The sequence below is a fragment of the Pholcus phalangioides genome, unplaced genomic scaffold, assembly GCF_987345545.1.
Source record: "Pholcus phalangioides strain wild (caught in Gottingen) unplaced genomic scaffold, Ppha-v1.0 ptg000008l_1, whole genome shotgun sequence".
NCBI classification, from domain to species: domain Eukaryota; kingdom Metazoa; phylum Arthropoda; class Arachnida; order Araneae; family Pholcidae; genus Pholcus; species Pholcus phalangioides.
Genome location: NW_028301601.1, coordinates 55,568,177 through 55,592,734, shown reverse-complemented (window position 1 = coordinate 55,592,734; position 24,558 = coordinate 55,568,177). Strand labels below are relative to the sequence as shown.

At 38.7% G+C, this 24,558-nt stretch overlaps 1 protein-coding gene across 3 annotated transcripts in view; it reads right to left on the bottom strand.

The window, feature by feature from the left end:
• Positions 1-24,558, bottom strand: part of LOC149084557 (uncharacterized) — a 230,906-nt gene that overhangs the window by 106,575 nt on the left and 99,773 nt on the right. For all 3 annotated transcript variants that reach the window (XM_089234984.1, XM_089234985.1, XM_089234980.1), the window contains exon 2: positions 12,336-12,427. The gene's annotated coding sequence lies outside the window, so the exon portion shown is untranslated. The remainder of the gene's footprint in view (positions 1-12,335; positions 12,428-24,558) is intronic.

Here is a 24,558-nt window from a genome sequence, read left to right as displayed (position 1 = left end):
GTTCCAAATTGCTATATTCGCCGAGATATTTGAATTCGAAAATTTGGAGAAAAGTTAGGGAAGAACAGCAAAAACTAACGGACAACGCTTCCTTCCCCATTTATGTTGTTATTTCCCAACTTTTCTCCAATTTTTGAATTCAAATGTCTCAGTAAATATTGCTCTTAGAAACGTGGATGTTTTCTTTCTTTTTGTTGGGCCTCGGAAAAGACCGGGCAACAACTTTCTAATTAGACAGGGGGGGGGGGGGCGCATATAATAATTTAATTCTTTTTTCTGTGACGCACTGCATTTTTACTCTCAAAACTGGTACAGTGTGATTTCTGAACACATCTTGAGCATTTTCTTTAGTTGGACCCATACCTATACGACGAACGGTCCAATCAGGTAAAGGCCGAATTAGGACTTACACCCTGTATAAAGTATACCGAAATCGTAAATACATGTACAAATACACAATATAACGTGCCTAGTCTTTATACAGGGTGCATAAAAAAAGGGGGGCATGGCATTTTACTGGTGAACCGTTGATCCTAGAGGTATACAGTCAAACCTCGTTAGTGCGTCACCCGGTTAACACGTCAGCCCGCTTACCGGATAACTTTTTGGAAGTACCAATTATCCTCAGGCAGGAACCGGCACAGCTATGGCTTACTCCGTTTAACGAGTCACTCCTCCGCTTATCAAGTCATATTTTTTGCTCTCCCAAGAGTGACTCATTAACGAGGTTTGACTGTACTTCCAATTAGAAAAAGTGACCCTAGAGGTATACTCCCAGTTAAAAAAAGTTTCCAAATAACGGGCAGTACTCAGATATGCAATCCATATTGCAAGGGGTTGTATAGTTAATAAAATAAATCGACTTTTCATACTGACACTGTACTCACGAACGTAACTACAAAGTTGTTTTCCTGTCTCTCCCGATGTCAAAAAAAAAAAAATCCATATTTCTAAATGAGATATTCCAATTCGAAAAAAGGAAGGTGGAAATATGGCAAAATCAGCGTTACATACGGATAAACCGTTTTACCCGCATTTAACACTGTTTTTTTTCAACAACTTTCCCCCATTTTTCGAATTCCAATATTTCAGTGAATATTGCGCTTAGAAACATGGAATTTTTTTCTTTTTTTGTTGGCACCAGGAGAGACGGTGCAACAAATTTCTAACTGGGTTTTAGGGCACACGGGGGGGACTGTATAAAAAATTAATTTTTTTAATTTTAATAATTATACAACTCCTCGAAACATGAATGACACATCTGAGTACTACACACGTTATTCGGAAACTTTTTCTAACTGGAAGTATATCTCTGGGATCAACGGTTCACCAGTAAAATGCCATACGCCCAGTTTGCTACGCACCCTGTGTCTAAGCTGCACTTGAAACGAAATTCTAACTCAAAATTCTAACCCTGTAGCGTGTGTGTGAGTTTTTCACGTTTATACTGTATGTTTGTATCTATGTAAGGTACCGTATATACCCGTATATAAGCCGACTCCCCACTTCAGGACCACCAAAACCACAATAAATTGAAAACCCGTGTATAAGCCGACCCCCCAAAAAAAAAATCTATGCATTTCAGAAAGAAAAAAAATTCTTATATTTTCATGCAAATTTATTTAACACTTACGGAAATTTACAATAGAAAATGGTTCAAACTTTTTAATCCGTTTCTTCCAAGTCTTCAAGCTCATGGTGATCCATCAGATCATCATAGGGGATGCGGCATCTTCGTTTTCATCTTCATTTGGGCTGTCATCGCCATTGTCACTTTCAAAGAGGGTATCATCTTCAGTTCCGTTCATCGCATTGCTGATGCAACACTTTTTGAACGATCGGATGATAATTTCGGTGGAAACAGAATTCCACGCCTCATGTGCGCATTAGGCCATTATGCCATTATTAGGCGCATTATGTCAGGTTTCTTCAAGGCAACACTTTTTGTAGTTTATCATCGGAACCTCATCCATTCGATATACAAATTCGTCAAATAGTCTTTGAAAGGCTTGTTGATGCTCACATAAGGCTGTACAATCGACGTTAGCCCACCTGGTATCAAAGCCATTGATGTTTTCGATTTCTTCGTCTTTAACATTATCGGGGTTTCGAACATATGCCGGATTCTCGAACACTGCTACAAAAATGACTACTGATTGCGGTGGTCGATATTTTCTCATCAAAAACTGACCCGAGTATAAGCCGACCCCCCCCACTTCAGAACTGAATTTTTCCACAAAAAAACTCTGCTTATACACGAGTATATACGGTATATGTTTGTGTCTGTGCGTATGTTTGTACTTTGTTATGCAGTCGAATCCCATTTCAACGAATACCATTATAGCGAAAATCTCGTTTTAACGAACACTTTTCTATAATCCCCCAAATAAGTTTACATAGGAACAATGCTAGGTAATGCCTGGAATTCCTTTATAACGAAATTTCGTATAACGAAGTGATTCCTCCGGTCTCTTGACGTTCGTTATAACGGGATTCGACTGTATTACAGAAAAAAAAATTTTTCTTCATAAATTTAGTTTTAATAAAATTCAGAGTTAGATTTTATTTTATATTAAGCTCTCTGGGACGGACCGAGAGCTGCTGAGTGTGTTTCGTTTTTGTTCCATTGTCTTTATTTTGTACATTATTTGTATTCATGTATTTGTGAATGTTGTTTTGCAATGAAAAAAAAAAAGGATAAGCAGAAATGATCTCTCGTTCTTCTATTTGGGGGGGGGGGGGGGGAGGGATCCATGAGAATTGGAATATGATCCGAAAGGGGCCGTGGGGTGGGAAAAGGTTGAGGAAACATTGATTTAGTCGACAGCTTTCAGAAAACAACACGACCTCATTCCTTGTACTCGAACAGCCAAATATTTGACACTATCGAGACCGGGGGGGGGGGAACTCACTCGTCACTGACAGGCACATATCCAGATTAATTGATTCCCCCCCCCCCCCCGCATCAGAATAAGTTTTCGTAGCGCCCTTTCCCAAGCAAACATTCGGTCGACTGAGCTCCCATCCGCGATCGCGGTTCAAATGCATAGGAGTGGTGCTCAATTCAACTCGGCAGTCCGACAAACGTCACATGGACGTCAGTATCGGGAGAAAGTACAGGAAAGAGAGATGGAGATATTTAAAGATAAGCTGGAGCTGTGAGAGAGGGGAAGGAAACAGCAAAATGAAAAAAGACACAGCAACAAACGTGATGCCCAGAAGATGGATTTCACGAAAGGGGGACAAAATGGATGTGCGATGCCAATGAACGGATACTGAAGAGCAAAGTATCAATCGATAGGGGGGGATACATACATACTGGGAAAAAGAGGCCATCGTCCTAATTCCACGTGGCAATGGTGGCGGGTGTTGGTCGGGATAGGGTGAATGTGCTCTGGAAGTTCTTTTCACACATCCTAATGGCGGGATTACAGCAGAATTTGACACATCCTCTCACTCCTCTCATACTTACAATGTAATCCTCCCTCACAGAATTCTAAAATTACCCACGTGGAGAAAGCGATATGTACTATAACAACAGTGGTTTTTTTTTCTTTCTCGCCAATAGTCCCCTTTGGATAATCCGGCAAACATGATTTTGCCGCCCCCACCTACATAAAATTTGACGATATTATGACGGGTGTTTTTGTTCCCACCTGAAATTCACTGGCCTCCTAAATTTCGCCGACGCCAATTCTGGCCCCGGTGCTACATACCAGTGCTTCATGACAACTTTTTTTCGCCAATGGTCTCTCTGAACCATCACCCCTTCCCCCCGGTCTTATTAAGCTCCTTCCACAGCTTGTGGGGGGGGGGGGGGTGGAGAGATAATTTCTAGTCACCGAATAAATTTGAACAAATATTCTATGAATATGGCCAGTCTCTAAACCACTGAGCTTTTTATCTTTCAAACCGAGCATGGGCAATTTATTACCGATTGAGTTGTGGCGGAAGTGTGAGTGTGTGTGTATCTAACCAACACTATAGCGGAAGGCCTCCGCGCGAAGCTCGCGATGCCACTCAAGAAGGTCATCTCACCTATAGCCATTGAGTATAGTAGGCCGACCGCATGCGCCATCTTTACCCTTTCTTGTGGTATGTCTAATGTCTATAGGTTAGATGACCACCTTCAGTGACGTCACGAGCTTCGCTCAAAGGCTTTCTGCCATAGATGGTGTTGACCTAACAATCTGAGTGCATATATAGTGTTATGTGCGAATTTTTTTAGTGGGTGCCATCTATATTAAAAATTTTGGGTGAAGTGCGATGTTTGAATATTTGTATCGTTGTGACCTGTTGCTCTCACTGGCGAGACTTTTAATCGGCTTGCATTTGTGCCTCGAAGTTGCGAATTACAGAAAACCAAGTCCAGCCGACCAGCACTGTGATAGCGGTGGAGTTTGAACCCGGATCTTCACGATTCGAGACCGTCATTCTGACCGCTCGACCACCACAGTGGCTAGATCTCTGGGCTAGAGATCAGTGAGGGTTCTATTGAGGAGGACGGCCTATGCTAGACAATCTCATTATCGTCAGCCTCAGTGATGAAAGTGATGAATTCTGGGAACTGGAAGTAACAACTAATGGCTGGCATATTTATGTACTTAAACTAAAAAAATCATAGCACCAGGTCTCATCACATAGTTCTTCTGCAAATATGATGGGGATAAATAGAATGGGGTCCCCGGACAACATTATATCCCGTGATACCCCACCCTTTGGGGCTGAAATGCCAACCTACCAATTTACATAATTTAAAGAAATCGTAGTATCGAATTTCATCATCATGGAAGGCCCCCCCCCCCCACCCCGGAAATAGCCACAATTTCCCACCATATTTCACTTGAAAGCACTATTTCGTCACACCATAATTTTTTTCCATAGTTCCCTGTAATCCCCCCCCTTAACCAACTTTCACGGCTTCCCCCTCCATATGATTTTCATCCATCGCTCCCCCCTCCCCATAATACACTATCTACCAATAAGTATTTGGACACCTGTGATAGAAAAGAAAAACTAACTTTATTCAAAATCAATAGTTGGTAGAGCCTCCACGAGAGGCAATTACAGCGTGAACCCTCCGGGGCATACTTTCCACAAGTCCTTGTGTGACGGCTAGTGGTATTTTCCTCCACTCGGCTTGGAGAAGACATGTCAGTTCCTTCACCGATTTTGGACGGGTAGGGCACCCCTTAATTCGGCGATCTAACTCGTCCCAGAGGTTCTCGATAGGGTTCAGGTCTGGGCTCTGGGCAGGCCAGTCCATTCGATGAACCCCATTGGCACCATACCAAGCCTTGGTTAACCTCGCAGTATGACAGCTGGCATTGTCGTCCTGGAAGTAACAGGGGTCCACCCCGTAAAACTGCCACAACGTAGGAAGCACATTGTCATCCAAAATAGTGCAGTAGGCATCGGCATTGAGCTTACCATGGATGGGGACCAAGGGTCCCAGTCCATACCAGGAGATACACCCCCAGACCATAATTCCACCTCCGCCGAACTTGACTGTTGGCACAATGCATTCTGGCAGGAGACGTTCTCCAGGTAGACGCCAGACCCAGACCCTGCCATCCGAACGGTAGAGGGTGAACCTTGATTCGTCGCTCCAAAGAACCCGTTTCCACTGATCTACGGTCCAATTTCGATGTGCTTTGCACCATATTAACCGAGCAACGCGGTTGGACTTTGTGATCAAAGGCTTATGGGCAGCAGCACGACCATGAAAACCAATCAGATGTGCTTCCTTACGGATGGTATTCATTGAAACAATACTCCCGGATGCCTGTTGAAACTCCTCGCGGATGAGGGCCATCGGTTGGGTGCGGTTCTTCCGAATTTCTCTGGACAGCACCCGTCGGTCTCTATCTCCCAGTTTCGTTGGTCTGCCGACTCGGGGCAAATTCTGACAATCACAGCTCACCTTCCACTTCTTAATCATATAGGCCACTGTCGATTTTGGGTTCTTCAGATATGTCCTAGTCTAGATATGTCCCTTAAGGATCGGTCATTTTTGTGATACCCGATAATTATACCTTTCTTGAAATCAGAGAGCTCCGAACTGCGCGGCATCTTGCATGCGACTAATGCCGATGTTGTTTCCTACACGATATATACCGGCGGAGGGCGTGACGTATCTCAGGACCACAGATATCGTCATTTGCATAGGTGTCCAAATACGTATTGGTAGATAGTGTATTCCCTGTCTTATCCAGGATCCACCACCACCACTACCACCATCAAGAAAAAAGTAAAACCCTTTTTACGTATTCAAAATTGATTTTCTCAAATAAATTCATAGTGATCAGAATTTTTATAAATAAGAGAATATATCTCGGGACTCCTGGGCTATTTCAGTGAGTTCCCCTCTTTTGGGGGAGGTCTATGCAGGGCAGTCTCAACATTATGGGAGCCACGGGACAAAATGATTTGCTGAGGGCCCCCATACTTAAAGTAAAAGCTCACATCAGTATTCGCATACTTACTTTCGATCTTACTCGTAGACCTTATCATATGTGTCCCCTATGGAAACGAGTTCCCCCCAGGAAGTGCACAGGTGATCCCATGCATGAAAACGGCACAGTCTGTAAGCAGTTATACCGAATTATGTAAATATTCATACTTTCCCCCCGGCATATATATTGTCACTGAGAAGCTTCTCCACAACTGGATTGCTTTTCCTCTCAGGCCCTCCTCACCCCGCTTATAATATCCCGGGACCGCAGGGGGTCCCAAGTTAAGAACCACTGATATCAAAGGTGGGCGAGAAGTGCTGGACACATTTTAAAAATAATAAAAATCAACCAATTGACACAAATAGTGCGGTTTGCACTAAAATGCTTATCATGGCTTTGAGTTATTATATTTGAATATATAATTATTGTTATTATTTATTTTAGAATAAGACAACCATAAGTATTCTTTATGGGCATTGTATGGTATTTTATCTGGTATATATTGCTTATAGTTTTTGTAATTGCATTTTTAATTGGGTTGCTGTATTTTCGTAATATATGACATCCATATTTGTTATGGGCATCTTTTTCCCAGCCACCTCGTTAGGCATTTTGCCTGTTGTGGCCTTGTATTTGTATTTCATAAATTAAAAAAAAAAGTTAAAATTTCACTCACAGGTGGCACTGTATCGCGAAAAACACGACATAACAAATAAAGTGCAACACAAAGAGTACTTAATGCTTACTAAACGGATGAAAAGGGTGCTAATGTTGAAATATGGTAGTGTTATGCAACGCAAATTGTCATTGCATTGCATTTTATGTGCCATGTCGAGCTTTTCAATTCACAGCGCCACGTGTGAGTGGAATTTGAACTTTTTTTTTACCTTATTTAAAATAAACTTGACGATGTGATGACTATTTTGATGCAGACCGCATCTTTTTAGGTCAATTGGTTGTTTTTTTTTTATTAATTTTTAAAATGTGTCCAGGACTTTTCGCTCACCCTGTACATTATTATTATTATAATACAGTACTTGCACAACTTTTCATTTTCGTGTAAAACTGGATTTCAATGAACGAGTTTGATTAAATTTCAGAGATATGACGAAAGCGACACCTACTGGTTGAATGAACACTTCATTCACGAAAAGTCACGTCTTCAAAAATTTTATACCAGTATTTATGAAAGTAGAAAAAAAAAACCAAAACATTCTTCAATTTTTATCTATTTCTCCAATATGGCTTCCAAGTCACGTACCAGCGAAATTCGGCATTCCATTCTGAATTCAATGGCTTCTCTCTGTGACGAAAAGTTCCCGCTTAATATTATCATCATCATTGTTGTTATTGTTATTATTCCAAGTTCCGCTCTCTCTCTCTCTTTCTGTCTAGAAAGCTTTAAAGATATGATCTCTTCTAATCCAGGCATCACCATTGGCCGACGGTTTCCTTTTTCCTGTGCCCACCACGCATTTGATAGCCGCCATTTTTCTTTTTAACCACACACACACACGGGTCATTATTATAATCATTATGCTGAGGTTACCAGTGAGTGATGATGAATTATTCGAATGTTGGACATCTGTGAAGAAATTCATCGAATAGAAAAAGGAAAACGATTTCCATTGAAGTTTAATAAATAATCGATTTGCACTGTGTCAGTATGTGGTGGGAAACACCTGAAGCAACAAGTGGTTTTGCGGCCACGTTTTCATCCATTTTAAGCTTGAAAATAGATGTAGGGGCTTGAATTTTTTGATGAAATAATGATAATATAATAATGAAATAAATATTTTTTGTAGTTCCGGAAGCTCACATGCTTGCACAACGATTTGGTCATTCAATGCATGCCGACTGCTTTATCACTTTGGACATTCACGTGATTGCACACTGCTTTGGTCATTAGCGTGTTTGAACACTGCTTTGGTCATTAGCGTGCTTGCACACTGCTTTGGTCATTAGCTTGTTTGAACACTGCTTTGGTCATTAGCTTGTTTGAACACTGCTTTGATCATTCAGTGCATGCCCACTGCTTTATCGCTTTGGACATTCACGTGATTGCACACTGCTTTGGTCATAAGCGTGTTTGAACACTGCTTTGGTCATTCAATGCATGCTCACTGCTTTGGTCATTCAATGCATGCTCACTGCTTTGGTCATTCAATGCATGCTCACTGCTTTGGTCATTCAATGCATGCTCACTGCTTTGGTCATTCAATGCATGCTCACTGCTTTATCGCTTTGGACATTCACGTGCTTGCACACTGCTTTGGTCATTCGCATGCTGGTACACTGCTTTGGCCCATTGATGAAATTTCAGAATTCAACAATTGATGAAATTTCAGAATTCAACAATTGATGAAATTTCAGAATTCAATAATTGATGAAATTTCAGAATTCAATAATTGATGAAATTTCAGAATTCCATAATTGACGAACATTCAGAATTTACGAAAGAAATTATTTACCATAAGTGCGAGGGCCCCCCCCCCCAAAAAAAAAAAAAAGCACAGGGTCCGGTGCGGCCTCACCTGTCACACTCCCGTAAGAACGGCGCCGAGTTCAGTCATTCACGGGATTGAAAATCAACAGGAATCGATAGTTGTTTTTTTTTTAAAAAAAAGAGGAAAAAAACAAAAACCCACCGATATTTTTCAACCTCATTAACCGAGAACCGCGCCACGTGGATCTTAAATGGGGCGGGGACAAAAACATACCATTTGCGAGAGGATCAATAACACGACGACGATGATTCATTAATGAGTATCAATCTCATAGCTTGTATAATTACTAATGGCCATTGTCAATGAACTTGAAGAAAAAAAAAAATAAGCAGTTTTCACGACAACACACGTGGCAGCAAATGATATTTGATTTTCTATGATATTGACACAATCCCTCATTAGATTATTATTATTTATTTTTTTTTTTTTTTGTGTATAATTTGCGTCCCATCGTATGTTTTTTGTGATTATGGAAAAAAGAATAATTATTTTCGCTTCGTTAAATGTTTATTCTTCGATGTCCACATCCACGTGTGTTTGAAATATTTGTTTTTCTTTGAAATTCTGGACTGGAACCGGTTACGAAACCAATAAAATATTCTTTTATCGGAAGGAAAACCGTAAGAAAAAAATAAATATTCGTTTTTGTGAGGACCGGTTTCTCTCTTATATACCCGGAATTTTCTTTTTCAATATGGACATTTTCACTGAGGAATAGATAACTAACTGAAAGTAGGGTGAAGGTCTCGAGACTATGTTCGTGATGGAGCGAGAGAAAAGATGCTCAACGAAGCTGAAATAAGAGATCTGGTTCTCTCTCATTTTCGAGAGTCAACGGGTCCATTCCTGGTTGAAAACCAATGACAATGAATATCACTTTGTTGATCTATAACATAGTCTCCCAAACTTTTTGTTCCATCGCTCCCTTCATCATCAGAAATTTTTTCCTCTCATCGCCCCCCCCCCCCCAACTCAAGTAAACCCATAGGATCCGATGTTAAATCAGTAGGTTCTATCACCCCCTTGGACCATTCCATCACCCACCGGGGGGTGATATTGCCCACTTTGGGAAACACTGATCTATAAGTTGTATTAATCAAAAGAACATAGAAAGAAGAAATGTACGGCAAAACTTTATGAACCGTCGAGTTTCCTTAACCCTGCATGTGGCAGTGTTTCTCAAAGTGTGCCTCGCGGCTCTTGGGGGGGGGGGAGAGTCGCCAAACTTTGTCAGTGTCATTGTGGTCCAAATCGCGAAATTAGCTGGGGAAAAAACCGCAACTGGTTTTCGTAACTGGGAAAAAAACCCATATTAGTGAGTAAAGAAACGCGTGGTGTACTTCAGGTGTTGTTTGTTTCGTGATATTTGGTTTACAGCGGTGATCATCGGAGGGGCAAATTGTGGTGATGACTCGCCTGAAATAGAATTTTCGCTGAAATATGGTGAGAAACCTAACTTTCTTAGCTTATTAATCGATTGTGTTTGAGTGAAGCCACATTTTTTTTTGTCCATTCGTTTTTATGGATTTCTGTGCTTTTTGATTTGTTGTTTTTTCAGTTGTGTGTGCAGAATAAATTGTTTATTAAAATAGTACTTGGAAGTTTTGCTTCTTTCTGAGTAGTTTTAAGCACAAAAAGTGACTCGCGAAAAAAAAAGTCCACCTGTGTCCAATCGTGAAACTTCTTTTTGGGTGTTTTACATGTTGTGGGTGAACGTATTGTATAAGCCTTTCATAAGGAATCACGTATGTAATTATTGGGCTGTCGGTAGTATCCACCCTGTATAATCCATACTAACAAATTCTGACATTTCTTATCGTATAAAGTCACGGATTATTTGCATAAAAACTTATTCTCTTCACTTTCTTACGTGTACGAGCTCTCAAACAAATTTCAAGATTTTAAGTAACTGCACGTCATTTGAAAACTTGTTGTAATTGAAAGTATGTTTCTAATGTCAACGGCTGCAGACACATCTGCTGTGCAAACAATTTGGGACAACCTGTATAAAGAGCTTGGGCAAGGTATCACGTTGAGCGATGAAACCATCCCTATGTATGTAAATAAAATTTATCGCTCCTTTAATTAAAAGAGACTCAGAAATCTCTAACAGTAAGAGAGAAAACTTCTTACGCCAGAGGGATCCACAAGACGGGAACCCATCATCAAGTACACAGTAGTCAGCCAAGCAGCCTTTCCATCTGTCAGGGCATATATATCTAAGAAAAGAAAAGCATCGGCGCCATCTGTTTCTATGGTCTCTCCCTATTATTATTATTATTACTATTATATTCTCCGGTTCCTTTTGATAAGTTGTTCCCGTATGGATCCCTCTACGAGCCCGGGCAAAATAAAAGCAGGAGCTTCTTGTTTGGTACAGCTACCAGGTAAGGGTGAGTAATCCATTTTTTCCTACAAGAGGGAAGCAGGGCCTGTACACATGTGGGTCTTATGGGAACGATACCCGTTTTCCCACTGCATCTTTACCCCATATATTTTTTTCTCTTCAATCCCTTGGCCTCACTACCACTATAACCCATTAGCAGAGATAAATGGGTAAAAGCAGAATAGAAATAAAAATGAAGGAAAAAAACAGTTCTTCCGTCTTCCGCGAATATCAGACCATTATTGTGAATCGAGATGAATATAACGATCGTAGCAACAAGGAAAAATAAAAACAAAATCACCCATCATGCATCTGTGTGCCAATTAAAAAAGAAACCGAAACTTTATAAATCCGTGTTTGGAGAATTCGCTGATAACAATTCACCGCCACGTAATTCACCGAAAGGAAAATTCATCGCTAGCAAAATTCACCGACAACAGCTCGCCAGGAGTGAGTGAGCGAATGAGAGTGAAGGAGCAATTATGTGAGTGAGCGGTGACCACGAGTCACTCGCTCATCTGTTAACTCACTCGATCACTCTGTTACTCACTTACCAGATTGCTCACTCTGTCACTAGATCATTCACTCTGCCACTCACTACGTCGCTGATTCTATTATTCCTTCACCAGGTGTCTCACTAATTCACTTACTCTGTCACTCGCTGTCATTCACTCACTAGGTCGTTACTCGGTGTTTTCCCTTTTTTCTCTCACTCACTACGTCGCTCATTATGTCACTCGCTCACTAGATTGATGGACCCTGTCACTCAATAACTCACTCGGTCATTGCTCGCTCACTTACTTGCTCAATGACTAGCTCTCTCACTCGTGTCAAATTGTTGTCGGTGAATTTACCGTCAATGCATTGTGGACTCGGTGAATTGTTGGCAATAAATTTTCCACAGATCTGATAAATCACGACTTTTCATCGGCTAATCATGCTGTGATTCCGATTAATGTGGTTTCTGATAGTAAATTGGAATCTTACCTTTGATAACGAAAGAGATATCAGCATTCGCATTTATGGGCAGCATGTACATTTCTTGTGTTAAACCAGCACATTTCTTTTTTTTTTCTTCCCTGAAAAATAAGAAAGGATTATCATCAGTGTGATGAGATATTTTAAAATTTACAATCCATAAACACACACATTCAAAATTATATACAGTTAAATATCTTCCTGAATTGACCGGCTATACAACAAGGGGGAAGTGCTTAGGTCATATTTTACTCGCGAACCGTTGATCCCAGAGTCACATTGCCAATTAGAAAAATTACATAAATCAGATACGCCATTTCTATCGCAAGAGGTTGTATTGTATAGTTACCAAAACACAAAAATAATTTTTTATACGGGGAACTACCTATCCCCCAAAGTTGTCTTTCCTGAGGCCAACAAAAAAACTTCCCAATTTCTTGGTGCAATATTCGCCGAGATAATTGTATTCACAAATCGGAGAAAAATTTAAAAACGCTTCCCTTACGCTGTTCTTTTCAAATTTTCTCCAATTTTTGAATTTAAATATGTCAGTGAATATTGCATTTAGAAATGTGGAATTTTTTTTTTTTAGTTTCAGAATGGGAGGGCAACTACTCTTTAATTGATTGATGAAAACAGGGTGTTCGTATAAGAAGTTAATTTTTCATAACTATACAACCCCCTTGCAATGTGAAAGACGCATCTGAGGTCTAAATGTCATTTGGATACTTATTCTAATTGGAAGTACGCCTAGGATCAACGGTTCGCCAGTAAAATGTGGCCTTAGGACTTCACTTACTACTCTGCATCAGGGGCGTACGCAGGATCGAGCTTCGAAGGGGGCTCAAAAGGCTTGGCGGGGGGGGGGGGAGAGCACTAAAATTTTCTTCCCAAGAAATTTTAACTTACCACCCTTCAAATTTTTTTTTTCCTAATTTTTAATCGACTTGGGGGGCGTTACCCTCCCTGCGTAAGCCTTTGCCCTGTATGGATGGATAACGGGGCTGTCTTTCCGTTATTGTATGCGACTGTTTTCACCTCAACAACATGTTGTGAAGACAGTGTATCGAAATGGTGAAAACAAATAATGAATTTGAACGACACGTGTCATTTTCTATGAAGAAGTCATTTTTATGTCAAATTTTGTCCGAAATTCATATCATATTCGGAACACGATTGCAAAAAATTTCTATGAATGAAATGAAATTTTGATGCGATGCATGTTTTACGAACAAAAATTTGAAGGACTGTATGGTACGCTCATAAGTTACAGTTCGGTGGCACGTTTACAGATGACTCAAGTGACTTGCAGTGCTGCTGCAGATCCCTTAAGTGGCCCGCGACAAACATTTCAAAACAAATTAAGTGGCCCACAATCTCCTGAAGGTTGAGCACACTTTGGCTTACAACGCAGATTCCTCTAAAGTTCAAAAACACTGAGGTGAATAAAACAGATAAAAACAGATAAAAAAATCTCTTTTTTTTAAATTTCCAATCGGCAATCGAAGGAATTTCCCACCAAAACACCCACGCAAGGTAGCAAGGACACAACAGAACCGCCCCCCTCACCTTCTTGAAATGCCATCTACACATACATCTCAAAGGTAAGACATCAAAGAAATGTATATCAATAATAACAGCATGTGAATGAATAAAAATGAGTTTACCATAATCAAAAAATGTGTTGCACCATTTCTGTGTGAAGAAGTGTTTCGGTTGCGTGGTCCGAAAAAAAGGACAACGTAACGGCCGCATGAGATCACCAGCAACACACAACTACTACCACCACGTATTATAATATATTTTTCTATGAATAATGCATGAATTACCAACACACAAAGACGAATTAAGCTCTGTATCATCATCATGCCAACTATAAATATGCACCGAATATATAAATTATTGCAGAAAAAATTCTTTCACCCATAACAGAAGGGGGGCGGGGGAAACGCATCGTATTTTTGGTGTTAATATTTCCATATTTCAAATCGCAATACATTTCGCGACATAAATACGGTAATTTCAGATTTTATATTGACTGAGGGCGTTCATAAGATACATCGGAATACACAAAAGCCGCCTAGAAAATGTCCCTTTTTTTCGTATTTTCAATGAACCCCTACTTGAATATTTGACTGAAATATTGGGTTGAACATACTTCCTTTACTTAGTACTGTAATTATATTATAATAATTGCGACTACAAATATTAATAATATGATATAAATACTGTATTCATCACGTTGAACACATTTTAGTCCACTGCGATTTGCAAAAAAATACAGAAATAAGAAAAATATTTTGCGGACCGACAAAAAATAAATATGCAGGGTGTTCTGTTGATGGACCGACAAACTCAGAGGGTTGTTAGTAGGCATCAGGAGGAACAAAAATTGCAATGGAACAACATGGTGTCGCAAACCCCGTTTGAAAGGGTGAAAATCGCGAAAAACGCATGCAGGCCCTGAGTCCAGAGGAGATGAAAGGTGGATGTCAGTTGATAACTGAATGCGCTCGTAGGTTCGCTCACCATATCTGACGTAAGCAGCGCCGCGAAACGCATGGGTAGGATCACGCGCTGCGGATGACGTAAATTAGCGCTATTGCGGTAGTAAGCATGTGCAGCGGTTAGTTTTCTGTTTCAAGAGCGTCCGGGAATCGTTTTCACATCGGCCTAGACTGTGCAATGACGTCGTCGGCCGCCACTTCCAACAGCTCTCTTGCAAGGGGCCATTCAAGTATGACGTAAGCAGATTTTCAGCCATTTTTGACCCCCCCCCCTCTTCCCCTTGTCAGCAAAAGTAAGCAAAACACTGACCAACTACTGACCAGCAAAATTTCGTCAGCAGCTTAAAATGTTTCATATCTTCCAAAAGGGTGGTTGATGACGTACGCAACCTGCAAACCCCCCCCCCTTTGTCAGCAAATCCGAAACCCCCTCTCCCCCTCGATGCTGACGTGATACTTGAATGACCCCTTATAATTAATCAAATAAATCTTTTTCTAGTTATTATTGTACTTTTTTTGTCGTTCCAGCGTGACGTCGAAACCTGCATGCGTTTTTTTCCCCCAATTTTCACCCTCTCAACGTGGTTTGCGACACCGTGTTCCATTGAAATTTTTGTTCCTCTCGATGTCTAGTAACAACACTCTGAGTTCGTCGGTCCATTAACGGAACACCCTGTATATAAATGGATGAGATAATTTGAGAACAAGCAAAAATTTACGTAAATAGATGAAATTATATTTGGAGCGAGAAAATCACAAAAATAAGAGAAATAGTTGAAGACTAGCAAAAAAATGCATAAACAGGAGAAAACATTTGCAGACTGGCAAAAAAAACAAGTAAATAGGAGAAATGATTCACAGACCCGTCAAAAATGAACAAACGGTTGAAATAATTTGAAAACCAGCGAAAAGTACGTACGTAAGAGAAATATTTATTTTTGGCTGGTCTGTAAATCATTCTTTCATTTACGTATTTCTTGCCGGCCTGTAAATCAAACAGTTGAAATAATTTTAAAACCGAAAACCGGCAAGAAATACGGAAATAAGAGAAATGGTTTACAGACCGGCCAAAAATAAACAGTTGAAATAATTTTAAAACCGGCAAAATATACGTAAATAGGAGAAATAATATGTGGAAATAAAAAAAAAGTGTGTAAATAGGGGAAATAATTTACAAACCAACAAAAATACGCAAATAGGAGAAATAGTTTGTGGACCTCAAAAAAGAAATATCAGCAGGGGTTATATATAACTGAATCGGCCATTTTGAAAAAAGGGGGTGATCTCCAATTTTTTCACAAATTAGCATTCTGTTGGTTTCGCAGTCATTTAGCATCCTGTAGAACCATAAATAATTATGTAGACATTTTTACATCAATGTGTAATCAATCCCCTTTAAATGATGGAAAATTATTCATTCAAGTTTTCTGGAAATATTTATGGTAAAAAATGGTTTTTGTGCTTCTCCTGTAAAATTTGCAAAAAGTGGAGATAACACTTTTCAAAAAAAAAAAAAAAAAAAAATGTAATTGAAGAACACTGGTATATAAAATGCGTTCAATCAGTAACATTATCAAATTCTCAAAGAATAGCCTACTTAAACCAAACGTTATACGTAGAAAATTCAGCTTTATGTTAGTTCCGTAGTTCCCGGTGAATAAGCGGTAAATAAAATTACCTAGAAACATTGCAGCTCTTTTTTTTTTACACGGCACAGCTCCATACTAGCAAAAAAAGAGAAAAATTCACAAATAATAGAGCATCGTGTACCTTGGAACAGTACAAAACTTGAAATTTCCTTAGTTTACCTTGGAATAATCAACTTACACTCATTTTTAATACTTTTTATTTTCTTTCAAATATAATTTATATTTAAAATTTTAGTTCTATACTTTATTCCCAATAAAAATCTCAGCTCTATCTATTTCTTCTTCTCTTCTATTCACCTTCGGTCATTTCCGAGTCAGATTAGTTGGGAAAAAGCAAAGTTTGCAGTGTTGGATGCGTCAAACACAAACGCTTCTACCAAGTGAATTTCTTCTACTTTAAGCCGGGTTTTCCTAGGAGCAGAATATCTGCGCATTGTGCAGCGTAAAAACGCTGATTGGTTGAAAACTGGAAATTCAGGTTATTTTGACCAATCAGAGTTTTCACGCTGCACGCGCTGTAGAAACCTGCTTCTAGGAAAACCTGGCTTTAAGCCGGATTTTCCTAGGAGTAGAACTTTTGCGCCGGGTGCAGCGTGAAAACGCCGCTGCGCGCACCATAGGAAACCTGCTCCTAGGAAAACCCGGCTTCAGGTAAGGTGGGAAATTTTTTTTTTATTGTTCATCAGTGCTGGGTATCACGGATGTTGTACAGTCGAATCCCGTTATAACGAACTCCAAGAGACCGGAGAAATCACTTCGCAATAACGGAATTTCGTTACAAAGGAATTCCAGGTTTTTTGCATTGTTCCTATGCAAAACTTATCTGGAGAATTAGAAAAGTGTTCGTTAAACCGAGATTTTCGCTATAACGGTATTCGTTAAGACGGGATTCGACTGCATCTCTGATACAATCACCTAGCATCAAAGGAACTGACAGAACTAAAGATTTAGAAACAATCTTTTTTTATAATAAAGATTAATTATGCATTTCATCTATGTAAATACGTTAATACCTCCATTTTATTGTTACTCTTGTTTATACATATATAATAATCACATATTTGTGTCATTATTTTGATATTTTATGTTTCAATATATGATTTATATTGAAAATACTTGTAATTTCTCCCGTTACACTTGTATTTTCTTTAAACTTCGTAATTTTACCCTGTTTAAAGGTACAACAGTGCATGCTTCAAGGTATGAGACCCCCCTTGTTGTACCCTGGAACATTTTTGCATTTTTGAAAATCATTATTTCATGATTGCAGTACGATAAAAAGATGATTTAAAATTTTTTTTTAATGTTGTTTCATATAGTTACTAAAAATAAGTTTTGTGAAATTTTATGGTAAAAATTGACTGATGAAAAAAAAAAAGTTTGAAAAATAATGAGCCAAGGTGTAACAGTCTCCCTACATTAAGCCTCCCTTTCATTATTGCAATTTTTTTTTTTTGCAAATATATTATTTCGCTTGTAAAACGACTGTTTTGCAACATGCGGCGATTCTTTTGATGTTGATTCTTATGTCGTTTCTTGATTTTATCATTATAAGCATTAATACATTATCTAGACATGACGTCATGTTATCGTGATCATTCCCTAAAGAACAGCTTGAAGAGAATGGCAACTTTTTCTTTCCCATCCACCTTAAAACGGACTTGATAAAAGGAAAATTAAGATAATCTTTTTAGTTCTTGAACGAAATTACATGCGGCTTATGCAAAAGAAACTGCGGCACTTCTCCAACGTTTTTCCTTGTTTAGTCACTTTGGCGGAAATCATGGAACTTGATTGCCATCATTATTTGTACTTAATTTGCCAAAAAAAGATAGTAAAGGTTTGAATTTACTCCACAATTTGAGTATGAATTTTTTACACTAAAAGATTTCACATCAAAATCCAAAATAATAACTATTTCTGATCGAAATAAAACGATTCAACATAAAAATCGATAGTGATAATTAATTAATTAAATAATTGTTGATTCGTACGTCGTTCCGCGATTTCACCATTATAAGGATTATTACACTATATAGACATGACGCCATGTTTTATTGGGATCATCCCCTAAAAAAAGCTCGAAAAGAAAATGGTAACCATTTTTTTCGCCAACTACCTTTAATGGAAAAAACGGACTTAAGAAATGGATAATTAAGGAAATTTGTCCAGTTCTTGAGCGAATTCAAATGCGGCTGATGCAAAAGAAACTGCGGTATTTCTAAAAAAACGTTTTCTGTCTTTAGTCATTTTAGTGGAAATCATGGGATATAAATGCCGTCATTATTTCTAATTAATTTGCAAAACGAAACAATATATATATATATATATATATATATATACATATTTGAATTTATTTCACAATTTGGGTGTTAATTTTTACACAATCTTTTTGTGTAAAAATCAAAATCAATCATTTTACAATCATTAGATGATCAAAATCCAAAATAATAGCTACTTTTGGTCAAAATAAAACGACTCAACATAAAATAATTAATAATAATTATTAATTATTAAATAATTAATATAATATAAAATAGTTAATAATCAATAAAATATATGAGGCTCAATTTTATCAATCAATCAATCAAATATTGGATGTTATTAGCAGTCGAACTTTTATAGCACATTCAACAATTTATATAATAGATATAAATTTTGCTCTATCTGGATATCATCGAGATTAATTTATAAAAAAAAGTGGGAGGAGGAACGTTCGACCATTTTCATTATTTCAATAATATGTTTTTTTCTCCTTCCATTACATACACACATTAAGCCTCCTTTCATTATTGCAGTTTTTAGCAAATATATTATTTCGCTTCTAAAAAAGGACTATTTTACAACACACGCCTATTCTTTTGATGTTGATTCTTATGTTGTTTCGAGATTTTACCATTATAAGCATTATTACACTATACAGACATGACGACATGTTATGGTGATCATCCCCGAAAAACAGCTTGAAAAGAAAATGGCAACTTTATTTGCCAAAAAAAAAAAGCGGACTCGAAAAATGGGAAATTAAAGTAATATTTTTAGTTCTTGAACGAAATTACATGCGGCTTATGCAAAAGAAATTGTAGCATTTCTTTTCGCCAAATTTTTTCCCTTCTTTAGTCTTTCTTAGCAGAAATCGTCGGACTTAATTGCCATCGTTATTTCTGCTTAATTTGCAAAATACGTAAAGATTTGAGTTTACTTCACAATTTGAGCGTAAGTTTTTAGACAAAACGATTTCACATCAAAATCCAAAATAATAACTACTTTCGGTCAAAATAAAACGATTCAACATAAAATCGATATTAACAAATAATTAATAAAATAATAAATGTTTTTATCAATCAAATATCGGATATTATTAGCAGTCAAATATTTTCCAAAGTACATTTAAATATTCATATAATGGATAAGTTTTGCACGGACTGATGAACTGAAAAAACGAGTGAGGAGAAAGCTCCTCACCATTTCCATTATTTCCATAATGCTTTTCCTTCTCCTATCCAATATAAATACATGACGCCTCTCTTCATTATTGCATTTTTTAGCAAATATATTATTTCACGTCTAAAACGACTATTTTGCAACACACGGCGATTCTTTTGATGTTGATTCTTACGTCGTTTCGGGATTTTATCATTATAAGAATTATTACACTATATAGACATGACGGCATGTTATCGTGATCATCCCCTAAAAACAGTTTGAAAAGAAAATGGCAACTTTTTTTTTTTTTGCCATCCACCTTTAATGGATAAAAGAAACTGCCTTTTTTTTTCACGACATTAATGTTCTCTTGAGTGTTTCCTACTCGTACAATGCATAATGAACATGGAGGGCTTTATACATATGATGTAAATGTTTGTCCAACTTACAGGCCATACGAAGGCCGTGAACAAACTTGAGAGCTTCGTGGGCAGGCTTTGATCTCGTAGATGCGATCTTGGTGTAAACCAGGCATCTACAACCTGTCGTTCGTAAGCAAGCACTGCTGCATTCTTTGACGAACACATGAGTGCTCATTACACCAGCGTTTCTCAAGCTTCTTGAAAACAAAAAGGACCAGTAAAATGTCTCGAACAATTTGATGGACCACTTGTGTCCCGTATTACGGGATGTTGTATAATTTCGTTGTTCCGATATTATTTACAGATTTGCCCCCGTTTTTTCAACGATATTTATTGAATTTGTAATAATTATTTAATCTGTGATGCAGTGTATTCCTAATATAAATTATATTATGATAATATTGGCAAAAGTTATCGTTAAGTTTTTTGTTAACTGCGATTTGTAGCAGCCCTTTAGTTCCACACCCTTCAGCAATTTCGTCAGTAATTAGAAAATTGCATTTAATGCAATAAATTGCAATTTTCCTCAAAATTTAAGATCGCAATTTCTTGCATTCTCCTCGATGATGCACGTGAATCTAAGTATGAAAGTATAATTTTATTCGAATCCATATGGATATTATTACTATCAATCACAATGGGTGAATAATAATAAGTTCAAGCCACGTTTATAAGGACCGCAATCAACTCTAAGAAAGAAGCTTTTGGGTAAAATCTCACAGATATATACGACTATCACAGGCCAAGATCTCCAACCTGTTGCCCAACGAAGCCCTCAAGAGTGCTCGGTGCTTTCAGTCCGATTAATGTTCCATTCAAGTCACATGGAAGGCTTGGAATTCGAAAAAAATGTCAGAATCGCCATATATCGGGGCTCTTCTTCGGATGGTGATCATAAATGGTGGTAGTGAGCAGGCTCGGATTTATTATTTACATTCACATGCCCGCACACTCTTTTGGTCACTGCATGCTCACACACTCTGACTTTGGATCATTCATTGGCCCACTGACCTGATCTCCAGGTCACTCTTTTGGTCATTCACATGATTTTCACATTCTCCAGGTCACTTCTTTGATCATTCCGGGCTTGCACACCCCCCAGATCACTCTTTTAGTTACGCTCTAGACCATTCCTTTGGTCACTCACGCACTTGCATACTCTTTTGTTCGCTCAAATTTTTGCAAACTCTCTAGGTCACTCGTTCGATCACTAACTGACCTAATCCCCCATTCTCTAGGCAGAGGAGGATTTATGGTTTTACCACCTGTGGAATGTAAAAATTTTGCGCCAACTCATTCCAAATTTGCCGCCGTGGGCTAAGCCCCCCACCCCACCCTCCCGTAAATACGCCACTGGTCGATACCCGAAAAGCGTTAAGATCCTCACAGCAGAGTATATTGCGCCAACTGTTGTTCATCACGTTGATTAAAAAAGAAAAGCAATTCATCACCGAAAGAAAATTGGACATCTAATCAGAATGTCTATCTTGGACATCATCGGAGAGTGGTCCAGACGCTTACGGGCGGCTCCTTTAAAAATAACGTGTCCGATGTAATTTTCGCAACAGCGGTCCACAATTTTTCCTCTCGGGGGGTAGGTACTTCGTGATTTTGATCAAGGAACGCGGGAGAAAAAAAAAAGAAGAAAACGGATGACGCGGGCTGAAGTCAGATAAGGTCCGTAAAACACGACATCAGTGATGCGTAGAACTAAAACTCTTCAAAAGACATTTCCGAAAGCGAAAATTGAATACTCACTGAACAATAACATAGGGGGAAAAAAAATTTTAAAAACTTGATGGGAAAAAAAAAACAAAAACTGAGCAATTACGTTACACAGGAGACCTATACACGTCGAAAATTAGAACGCACCGTTTTGATGTTGCAGATGTTTAGCCCTGAACCACGCTCGGATGAATCCATCCTCTCATTACCATCACCACCAACTCTTCACAACGATTCCCCGCACCATTTTCACTACCTCCGTCCTTTCCTCTGAACGGTAACAGCGAACAGGTGATCACGTGACGGACTCTAACAAGTGTATATAGGAACAAAAATCAAAAAAATAAAGTCATCCAAACCAACCATGACCGACTGTTGTTAGCGTATCCATAGGAAAAAGAGGAACGAGAGTGGAGAAGGTCGGTATATAATACAAGATCTCTTCCCAGATGCGCATGTCACAATAGGTATTACCTTTGGACACTTGTCGCTTCTACTTACTAATGCATGACCATAAGAAAAAAAGATGGTGGAAGTTATAGACAAGAAGGTTTTCTTGTTTGTTTGTAAGCCATGAGTTTCAGAGAAATGGACAACAGCAACAACCAAACAACCGGAAGAGAGTCACGCCATTGACGATTTTTTTCCTTGATAGGGAATACATGTACTAGGCGTTATATTCGGACCGCGTTGCTTTCCGAAGTGTCCATTGTCAAAGAAGCCAAACGTAATGAATTATAAGTACGGAAAGAGAAAGGCTGACACTCATTTTAAGCGTTTCAGATGTTGATGCCAATCGATTGAAATTCCACACTGAACGTTCCCGCGTCGAAATCTGAGACAACGCCCCCGACAGAATCTGACTGATCATTTCTCTCTGAGTAAAACTCCAATTCAGAATCTTAATCTTCCAAATGTTTTTTTTGCGTTCGTTTCTCCCCCCCCCCGACTATTATCAATTATTTGCATATATTTCCCTGATTTTTACCGAATATTTTATACTTTTCCTGACCTTCCAGGTTGCTGGGAACCATGTCAGATGTTGAATAAACTCCTGGAGCCATAAAAAAAAAATACAGAGGCCACAACACAGGCAAATTGCCCAACGAAGTGGATGAAAGAATTAGCCTATGCCCGTAAAAAATACGGATGTCAAATACGGTAGACTCTCGATAATCAGGCCGTAAGTTAATCCGGCCCATCCAGTAATCCGGCTTATAACGTTCCCACTTACAATGCTTTGCCCGCTTAGTACAACTTATTTTCGCGGTCCTAACTCTAACAAATTGTCATCAAGATTTTCCGTTAAAAGCGCTTTCTCGCTTACAATGTGTATATATATTCGTGCTGATTTTTCGAAAAACGTTATAAGCGTGATCCACTGTAATGATAAATTTTATGATCATACCCGGATATAATGATAAAAAATTTTACGATCGTACCCCCCGATATGTATGAATTATCATGCCTAGTATATTACATAGTACGATTTATCATGTTTACCATCGACGCGACGATTGGGAACTATGTCTAATCGCTAGAAGTAATGCATTTAGGGGAATTTTATCAAATTTACCAATGACGCTTGGGTAAACTATGCATAATCGCCGATAAGAATGGCAAATTTTATTTATATAGCAAAGTTACCAAAATGCCTGGTAAGTATGCATAATAATCGGTCATTATCCGCATTTATCACTCTTACCCTAACATATACATACACACCTCACCTCGTTATCCTTGGTAGACATCGAACAAGTTTCTTCCCACTGGTGTAGATGGTATCCTCAGAGAAAGATTCAAAACGGTGCCGAGAAGTACAGGTATCAAGGAGGTAAGATTAATGTGTGCGAAATATATTCACAAAATAATGAAGTAGAAAACGAAAGACAACAAACACTACAAGCAGGACACAATTGATGTGACCAGATCCGTCCCTTTTCCCCTCTTCCCACCTCTTGCTAAATTGAATTTCTCGAGGGAAAGACACCGAAAGCCCCATAAGATTCGCGCCAATCATTCACCGAGAAACAAACGCATAAGCCCCATTAGAACGATTCTGGGAATCACGTTTGTCCGTGAGAGGAAAATTTACGCTTCCGATTCTCCGGAAAAATAGGCTTTCACACAATAAGGGAGTTACGCAAAGGCGATTTGAAAGCTGTACGTCACAGTCACCGTTTTTATCCAATGTAAAAAGACTACTTCACCTAATCCGAGTTATTTTGTCGAAATTCCAAATACATTCACGGAGAGCATCTGCGGCAGACACATCGGCAAAAGAGCGGCTTTTGTGGTTGTAAAGTCCCATTGAAGACCCCCGACCGGGTAAAGAAGCATTTATGACATCCGCACGAGTCCGCAGGGGCTGATGGACCCGACTCGAGAAATATAAACCCGACTATACAGCTTTCGGATGCAGACACAAGAAATAACACGAACGTCGTCCAATACTCGACAATAGGTATCTTTGAATCGCCACCGACCGAGAGAAACGTGTACT